At 44.5% G+C, this 8,772-nt stretch overlaps 1 long non-coding RNA gene across 1 annotated transcript; it reads right to left on the bottom strand.

Annotated features, from left to right (window-relative positions):
- Positions 1 to 293: 293 nt before the first annotated feature.
- Positions 294 to 8,399, bottom strand: LOC134341752 (uncharacterized). The gene is made up of 3 exons (XR_010016850.1): positions 8,113 to 8,399; positions 7,248 to 7,438; positions 294 to 834 (listed from the first exon to the last, which is right to left on the bottom strand). It is a non-coding gene; the product is annotated as an uncharacterized LOC134341752 (long non-coding RNA).
- Between the last annotated feature and the right edge of the window lie 373 nt (positions 8,400 to 8,772).

Below are 8,772 nucleotides of genomic sequence, written 5' to 3' on the forward strand. Positions count from 1 at the left end.
TCAATCCCTTCAATTTACCTAACACCACTTCCCTACTAACAAGTATTTCGCTCAGTTCCTCCATCTCACTGGACCCTCTGTCCCTACTATTAGTGAAGACAGAACCAAAGTAATTATTCAATTGGTCTGCCATGTCCTTGCTCCCCATAATTAATTCACCTGTTTCTGTCTGTAGGGGACCTACATTTGTCTTTACCAGTCTTTTCCTTTTTACATATCAATAAAAGCTTTTACAGTCAGTTTTTATGTTCCCTGCCAGTTTTCTCTCATAATCTTTTTTCCCCTTCCTAATTAAGCCCTTTGTCCTCCTCTGCTGGACTCTGAATTTCTCCCAGTCCTCAGGTGAGCCACTTTCTCTGGCTAATTTGTATGCTTCTTCTTTGGAATTGATACTATCCATAATTTCTCTTGTCAGCCACGGGTGCACTACCTTCCTTGATTTATTCTTCCCCCACATAAGTTCAGTTTCCCCCTCTCCAGCTTCCAACTTCCACACACTCACCCTGCCCTTCCTCTTTTTGTAAAATTTGTAAAATTTTGTAAACTCACGGAAAACAGGGCAGCAAATTTAACTGGTAACGTTACAGGTTCGAGACCCTAGTTCATTTTCTTTATTTCACATTAAAGGCTCTATCATTCTACACTTCAGCAGAAATGGTTACATACAATATTAAAGTGAGTTTGTTCACACTCCATTGAAAGTGATTTGTCGAATCGGTTCTATTTGATTTCAGCAGTTGTGAAGAAAGTGTATGTGGCAGTTTGCAATGACGTCAAAACGCTGTTGGACTGTTCTTGGGGAATTATTCAACTTTTGACATTTATCAAAAGTTCCTGTTAAAAGAAAGGACGGGGATGAAAAGACAGGAGAACATTAGATGGCCAGGGAGGTGATAAATTTGGTCAAGAAGGAAAATGAAACTTATATAAAGCTTCAGATGTTAGGATCAAACAAAACAGACGAGGAGTATAAAGACACCAGAACATACCTAAAAATGGGAATTACGAAAGACAAGATGGGTCATGAAAAATTCTTGGTAAGTTGTATTAAGGTGAATCCTAAGGCATTCTAAGCATTCATCAAGATCAGGAGAATAACTAGGGAGAGAACCCTAATGCATTCTCTTCAGTAACCAGCTCGAATCATATCAGGCAGGCACCAACCGCATCATTCACAAAGCTACATGTCATATTATAACAAAAAACACCTCACAAGTAATTTCTTTGGAAAGGATCTCCATTTTAGCAGATGACCTGAAGTATCTTTGTGCCTATTTTAAAACACAGAAAGCAAAGCAACTTTATCTCACAAAATAGAGGATATAAAATAGTTCCACAAAATGGCAGCTTCCGTCTCCAAGCACGTGGCAGGAGCAAAGACAATTCACCTGTCTGCTTCCACTGTCCTTGACCCATTCGAGTTCGACATTTTCTTCCAGATTTTAAATCCGCCATGGCCAACAAATTGACAAGAATGAGTTGAATTGTTCAACTTCCAGGTTAAGTGGTTAAAATAATATGGTCCAATCATCACCGTCGTTCTGCATTTATTAAAAAATTACAGCACAGCAACGTGTGCCAACATCTCTTCAGATCCAGAGTCAAACTGTTGAGATATTAGTCAAATTAACTTTATACAGACAGGCCGTAACAGGGACAGCAGTAGACAGTCCAGATACACATAACTCATGACCTGGCCAAACGGCTCTCGCCCCGGATAACCACGCCCTTGCGATACTAAATCCGATCACTGTTGCCCCATTCTACGCCCCATCCTGCGACACTGATGGCATTACAAGTGTCCAAGACCGAACCCCACCTGGGACAGTGATGGCATTACTAGTGTACCTTTCTGAGACTAATCCTGGGGTACTAATGACATCGTGGGAGAATGTTTGTGTTTCCATCGATTTTGGGAGAGAGAGGATGTGGCGGGTGCAGTCGTCGCACGGAGTTAAAAGGGATTTCAGCCACCCAAGAACAACAGCAGTTGTGTTCTATGACTGTTTCGGAGATGCGGTCATTTTTCCTGCAGTTGGAAGATTCCACATCCCTTAAAAGGGTAACAATCATACCAGTGCCCAAGGAGAGCAGCATGAGCTGCATTAAGGACTATATTCCATAGTACTCACACTACTGTGAGAGGTTTGCGATGCCTTGAATTAGCTCTTCCCTTAGCAAGGACCTGAGCCCACTGTCATTTGGCTGTATCCACAATAGGCCACAATGCGATTCCATCGGCTCATCATGCGGCTTTGGATTACTTTGACAATACGAATACTTATATCAGAATGCTGTTTCTCGACCAGAGGTCAGCCTGTAATGCAATTATTCTTAGAGATCTGATCAAAAGGCCTTTCTACCTCCCTCTGCAACTGGTCCTCGATTTCCTCACCGGGAAACCACAATGTGTGCCGATCTCCACCTCGCTGTCAATCGATACTGAGGGAGCTGTGTACAGGCCACCTAACGGTAGTAGTGAGGTTGGAGATGGCATCAAACAGGAAATTAGAAATGAGTGCAATAAAGGAGCAGCTGTTATAATGGGTGACTTCAGTCTACATATAGATTGGGTGAATCAAATTGGTAAGGGTACTGAGGAAGAGGATTTCTTGGAATATATGCGGGATAGTTTTCTGAACCAACATGTCGAGGAACCAACTAGAGAGCAGGCTATTCTGGACTGGATATTGGGCAACGAGGAAGGGTTAGTTAGCAATCTTGTCGTGCGATGCCCTTTGGGTAAGAGTGACTATAATATGGTGGAATTCTTCATTAAGATGGAGAGTGATATAGTTAATTCAGAAACAAAGGTTCTGAACTTAAAGAGGGGTAAATTTGAAGGTATGAGACGTGAATTAGCTAAGATAGACTGGCAAATGATACTTAAAGGATTGACGGTGGATATGCAATGGCAAGCATTTAAAGATCGCATGGATGAACTGCAACAATTGTTCAGCCCAGTCTGGAAAAAGAATAATTCAGGGAAGGTAGTGCACCCGTGGCTGACAAGGGAAATTAAGGATAGTATCAATTCCAAAGAAGAAACCATACAAATTTGCCAGAAAAAGTGGCACAGCTGAGGACTGGGAGAAATTCAGAGTCCAGCAGAGGAGGACAAAGGGCTTAATTAGGAAAGGGAAAAAAAGATTATGAGAGAAAGCTGGCAGGGAACATAAAAACTGACTGTAAAAGCTTTTACAGATATGTGAAAAGAAAAAGATTGGTTTTAAGACAAATGTAGGTCCCTTACAGTCAGAAACAGGTGAATTGATGATGGGGAATAAAGACATGGCAGACCAATTAAGTTTAGTACACGTGGGAGTGGGGTGGGACTGCACCCGGTCATGATATGAGGCGTTCTGATCCCACTCAGGAGCGCAAGGTACACAGAGAGGGACTGAATGTTCGCGATGCTGACTCCCCGGCAGGAGTAGCAACGTGACAGGAAGAGCGGGGTTAAGGTGTTACTGGGAGAGAGATACAGTGAATACAGATGGACGAACAGAAGGTTAGAAAAATCCTTGAGCCAAGTCACACATTTCCCATTCTTCCAGGTCACGGGATTAATCATCTAATCCCGCACTAGTCTAGTATTAAAGCCCATGTCGCGATTGTCGCAAAAGTCGGACCAGAGCAACACCACAAATCCTATTTACAAATGTACTGTGTTTCCAATGTTACCTAATGCCATGACCGGGCTACAGATAACCAATGGAGGCCCATTGACTCAGCCCCATTTAGCGGAGCCTGATCCCGCGTCCAACAGCATGGAGCCACTCACAATGTTTCATATGAATCCGTATTTGTTGCACAAAAGGAGCGAACCCAAAATAACCTTTTCCCACATAAGTTTATAACATACACTCTAAAACAACATTGTGACAAATTGCGACAGCCTTGGCAATTGGCTCATCTGTCAATATGCATCTGCAAAACTTCAAAAGCTACTTACCTTCACCCAACCGACAGATCTTATTTTGGGGTCTATGACAACTACAAAATGCTGGAGGAAATCATAGGTCGGGCAGCATCTAGGGAGAGGAATAGACAGACGACGTTTCGGGTCGAGGGATTTCTCTCCATAGATGTTGCCAGGCCTGGGGACTTCCTCCAGCATTTCAATAGACAATAAACAATAGACAATAGGTGCAGGAGTAGGACATTCGGCCTTTCGGGCCAGCACCGCTATTCACTCTGATCATGGCTGATCATCCACAAGCAGTACCCTGTTTCTGCTTTCTCGCCATATCCCTTGACTCCGCTATCTTTAAGACCTCTATCTAACACTTTCTTGAAAGAATCCAGCGAATTGGCCTCCACTGCCTTCTGAGGCAGAGCATTCGACACATCCACAATCCTCTGCGTAAAGAAGTGCTTCCTCAGCTCCGTTCTAAATGGTCTACCGCTTATTTTTAAACTGTGGCCTCTGGTTCTGGACTCCCCCAACATCGGGAACGTGTGTCCTGCCTCTAGCGTGTCCAATCCCTTAATAATCTTATATGTTTCAATCAGATCCCCTCTCATCCTTCTAAATTCCAGTGTATACAAGTCCAGCCCCTCCAATCTTTCAACATATGACATTCCCGCCGCCCCTGGAATTAACCCAGTGAATCGACGCTGCACTGCCTCCATGGCAAGAATGTCCTTTCTCAAATTTGGAGACTAAAACTGCATTTTATACTCCAGGTGGGGTCTCACCAGGGCCTTGTACAACTGCAAAAGGACCTCTTTGCTCCTATACTCAACTCCCCTCGTTATGAAGGCCAATATGCCATTAGCTTTCTTCACTGTCTGCTGTACCTGTATGCTTACTTTTCGGGTGCGAATCTCTTTTTTTTTCCGCATCCGCAAAATCTCTGGTGTTTACTCTCTCCGCAGCCTCCTTTTCCCTGCTATTAAGTATTTAAAATCACACTTATTCTGCATTACTATTACCTCTATATCTCCATTAAAGGACATTCGGAATCCTTAGTTAACATCTACGCCGAGTTTTCCCCTTTGAGCTGCTGTTCTTTCACAGCACCGTGTGATAACGAGCATCTCGTCCCGGTCATCTTACAGTCACATCTCCTGGCGCTATTAGGCCGGCCTCAGATATGATGCTGTCGGAGTAGTAACGAAAACAATATTATGGCTTCCTTAGGGATGCCAGAAGGGCTTAGACAATGGATATCATTTACCTGAATTTTCAGAAGGCGTTTGATAAGGTGCCACACGTGAGACAGGTTAACAAGATAACATCTGATGGCGTTACAGGTATGATACTGGCATGGAGACTGGAATGCCTGACAGGCAAGAGGCAACATGAGGGAATAAAAGGGGCCTTTTCTGGCTGGCTGCCGGTGATTAGTGGTGGTTCTCAGGGGTCAGTATTGGGACAGCTACTTTTCACATTGTTTGTAAATGATTTAAATAATAGAATTGATGGCTTTGTGGCAAAGTTTGTGGATGATACGAATATAACTGGAGGGGGTAGGTGGGGCTGAGGAAGCAATGCGATTGCAACAGGATTTAGGCAAATTGGAAGAATGGGCAAAAATTTGGCAGATGGATTAATTGTTGGGAAATGTATGGTAATGCTTTTTGGTAAAAAGAGCAATAGTGCAGACTATTATCTAAATGGAGAGAAGTTTCAAACATCGGAGATGCAGAGGGACTTAGAAGTCCTCATGCAAGACTCCCAGAAGGTTAATTTACAGGTTGCGTCTTTGGGAAAAAGGCAAATGTAATGTTGGCATTTATTTGAAGTGGAATAGAGTATAAAAGCAAGGAGGTTGTGCTGAACATTTATAAGACACTGGTTAGGCCGCGCTCGGAGTATAGCTAACAGTTTTGGTCTCCATATTTCAGAATGGATGTGTTGTCATTGGAGAGTCCAGAGGATGTTCACGAGCAAGATTCCGGGAATGAAGGGGTTAACATATGAGAAGCGTATGTCAGCTTTGAGCCTGAACTCAGTGGAATTTAGAAGAATGTGTGTGGATCTGATTGAAACCTACTGAATGTTGAAAGGACCAGACAAGATGGACGTAGAGGGGAGGTTACCGATGGTGACGATATCCTGAACTAGAGGGCAGAGCCTCAAAATTGAGGGGCGACCATTTAGAACAGAGGTAAGGAAGATTGTTTGTTTATCCAGAGAGGAATGAATCTGTGGAATACTCTGCCACGGACTGCGGTGGAGGCCAAGCCCAGGCATATATTTAAGGCGGAAGTTGATAGTTTCCTGATCGGTCAGGGCATTAAAGGATATGGTGAGAGGGCAGGTGTATGGGGTTGAGTGGGATCCGGGATTAACCATGATAGAACGGTGGAGCAGACTCGATGGGCTGAATGGCCTAATGCTGCTCCTCTATCTTATGGTCTGAGGCTCAGGGACTTGGAAATTCTGGATGTGGTGATAAATTGGCTTCGCCATCGGCTGTGCGGGAGAAACCAGCAAATGCTGAAAGATGGTTTAACCCTCTGACTGGTGACCAGTGGGTGGTGGGATATCCCAGGGATCGGCGCTGGGTCCATTGCTGTTTATCACCTATGTCAGCGGCCTGGATGATGTAATTTTAGATTAGATTGTTTTTAGATTTTCCTGTTCTCCTCCCTTCCAAACATTACGGCAATGTTTGGCTTTGGTTCAGCGACAGGTATTTACACGTGTTCTGCTCCGTTCGCATTAAATTGATTTACGGTAACTGTCGTCAGAGCTTTTCTTGTGAACATGACACACAGAATTGACCACTCAGCCCATCGAGCTTTCTGTCCCACACAGTGAAATCATGGTTTTCGCTTTGCAATACCACGTGCTGCTTTCTGAAACTGTTTCCCCATCCCCACCCCCAGATGTTTGCAATGTATCGAAGCCTTAAGCAAAATCAAAGTCTTTGATTTCACACGACGTTGAGGAGATCAGCTCGGAACACCCACAATAAACACAGTCACATAGAAGAAAGAACACGAATTCATCTGAAATGACAAGTTTGGATACGGAACCCGTGTTGGCAAAACAGCTTTTCGCACACTGGCTTTGAAATCGTAACCCCTGGTTCGAGAACAGCTTTTATGTTTGACATAAATTGTGGAAGCTCTCACACGTGCAGACGGAAAACTACAGGATCACTGACACCACAACCGCCCGAGGAGGGTTACAATAGAAATGGTGACTTCTTGATCACTGATCCAAAACACAGATAACGTGCTGATTGGAAATAAAGATCCGAAATAAATAACAGAATCTGAATCAGTCTCACCTCAATTCACCAAGAATGTTCAGTCTCCGTGTCGATATATTTTCGAGTGGTTTTCTGCTAACTTCATTCCAGCCAGTGCAGCGACAGATATTTATTATCTATGGGGGAGGGCCCGGTGTCGCTGTTCTGTGAGACTCACAGCGCGATTTTCTGTGTACAAGCTGCTGCCTGTCCACAGGGCGGATCCTCTGCTGAAACCAAACAAACCAGTTCCACTTCACTGCAGCTGTACACAAAGGTGGCTTAATGTTGTATTTAATTATTTCTGTTACAGAAAATAAAACAATAAACACCCGTTGATATAGAAAAGAAAGTTCCCCAGTGTCTGCAGTCTGAATGACTATTGTTCCGATTGTGACCAGACTTTGTGAGATTCCAGCATTTAATTTTACCACAAACTGCCATCATTTGTAGTTTCCATATCATACTTTGCGGTTTAATTGAATAAATTGCTCTGTGGCATTCTCTACCGTCACGTCCCGAACAGTAAAACAGTAAAATCTCACGGTCGCCCTGTTTTTCTGGGTGGTTAGTTTTAACTGTGTGTGCGTGTATCTGTGTCTCTGTGTGTGACTGTGAGAAAGAGAGAGAGAAATCGGAGAAGGGACACGGCCCTGCCCCGCGGGACATTTTTGATATTATTATCCGTGAACAAGCTTCAACTGTACTGACTCAGTAGAAACCGTCCTAAAATATGTGTATGACTGAAGGTAACAATGTCGTTTCTTTTAATGCATTTGGTCAACAATTTCTTCGTTGAACGTGTCAGAGCTGCCTTCGACCCTTGTATTCCCTCCCGATCCCGACAAAAGCCGAGCCTCGCAGTAATCGCTCACTGATTTGCAGAATCGGAGACAACATTTACCTCTGATGTTGATACCGGACGGTGTTCAGTGCTGTCCCGGATGACAAATGTGCCGACCATGCACCGAGAATTCAGTCAGTGCTGCCGCTCCCGACCCTATTCGGTTATAGAGTGTCAGTCGCTGACTACAGACAGACAGGTCCGGATGTGCCGGGGTTAATGAGGCAGTTCGTAGTTCTGGTACCACACCTCCTCACCGGCCTGGTACAGGTCGGTCAGCGGGGGAGAGGGGACTAGGACAAATGCAGAAAACAGAGACAGAACTACAGAGGCTGTGTGAACCTTCCCTCGCGGTCGCAGGTAGTTTCTGTCTGGATTTCCGGGTGGATCTCTCTTGTTCACCTTATTCCTCTGACGCAACCAGCGGGGCGGAGCTTCTCCGTGTTATTCAGCCAATCCTAGGCTGTGAATTTGATCCAGCCGGGTTGAGGCTCCACCCCGCGTGTGAACGGGGCTGTCCGGCGCTGGGCGAGTTTCAGCACAAACACTACACGCCCGTCACAGCTATTTCGGCGAACCGTTCTTTAAGGCGTTTCAGAGCGGGGAGGATTAATGAAGAAGGGGTGGCGTTACCAATCAGAGAAAATGTCACGGCAGTGCTCCGTCAGGAGAAATTGTAGAAACCCGACTACTGAGGCGTTCTGTGTGGAAATGAGAAAT

Source organism: Mobula hypostoma, unplaced genomic scaffold (genome assembly GCF_963921235.1).
Source record: "Mobula hypostoma unplaced genomic scaffold, sMobHyp1.1 scaffold_62, whole genome shotgun sequence".
NCBI lineage: Eukaryota > Metazoa > Chordata > Chondrichthyes > Myliobatiformes > Myliobatidae > Mobula > Mobula hypostoma.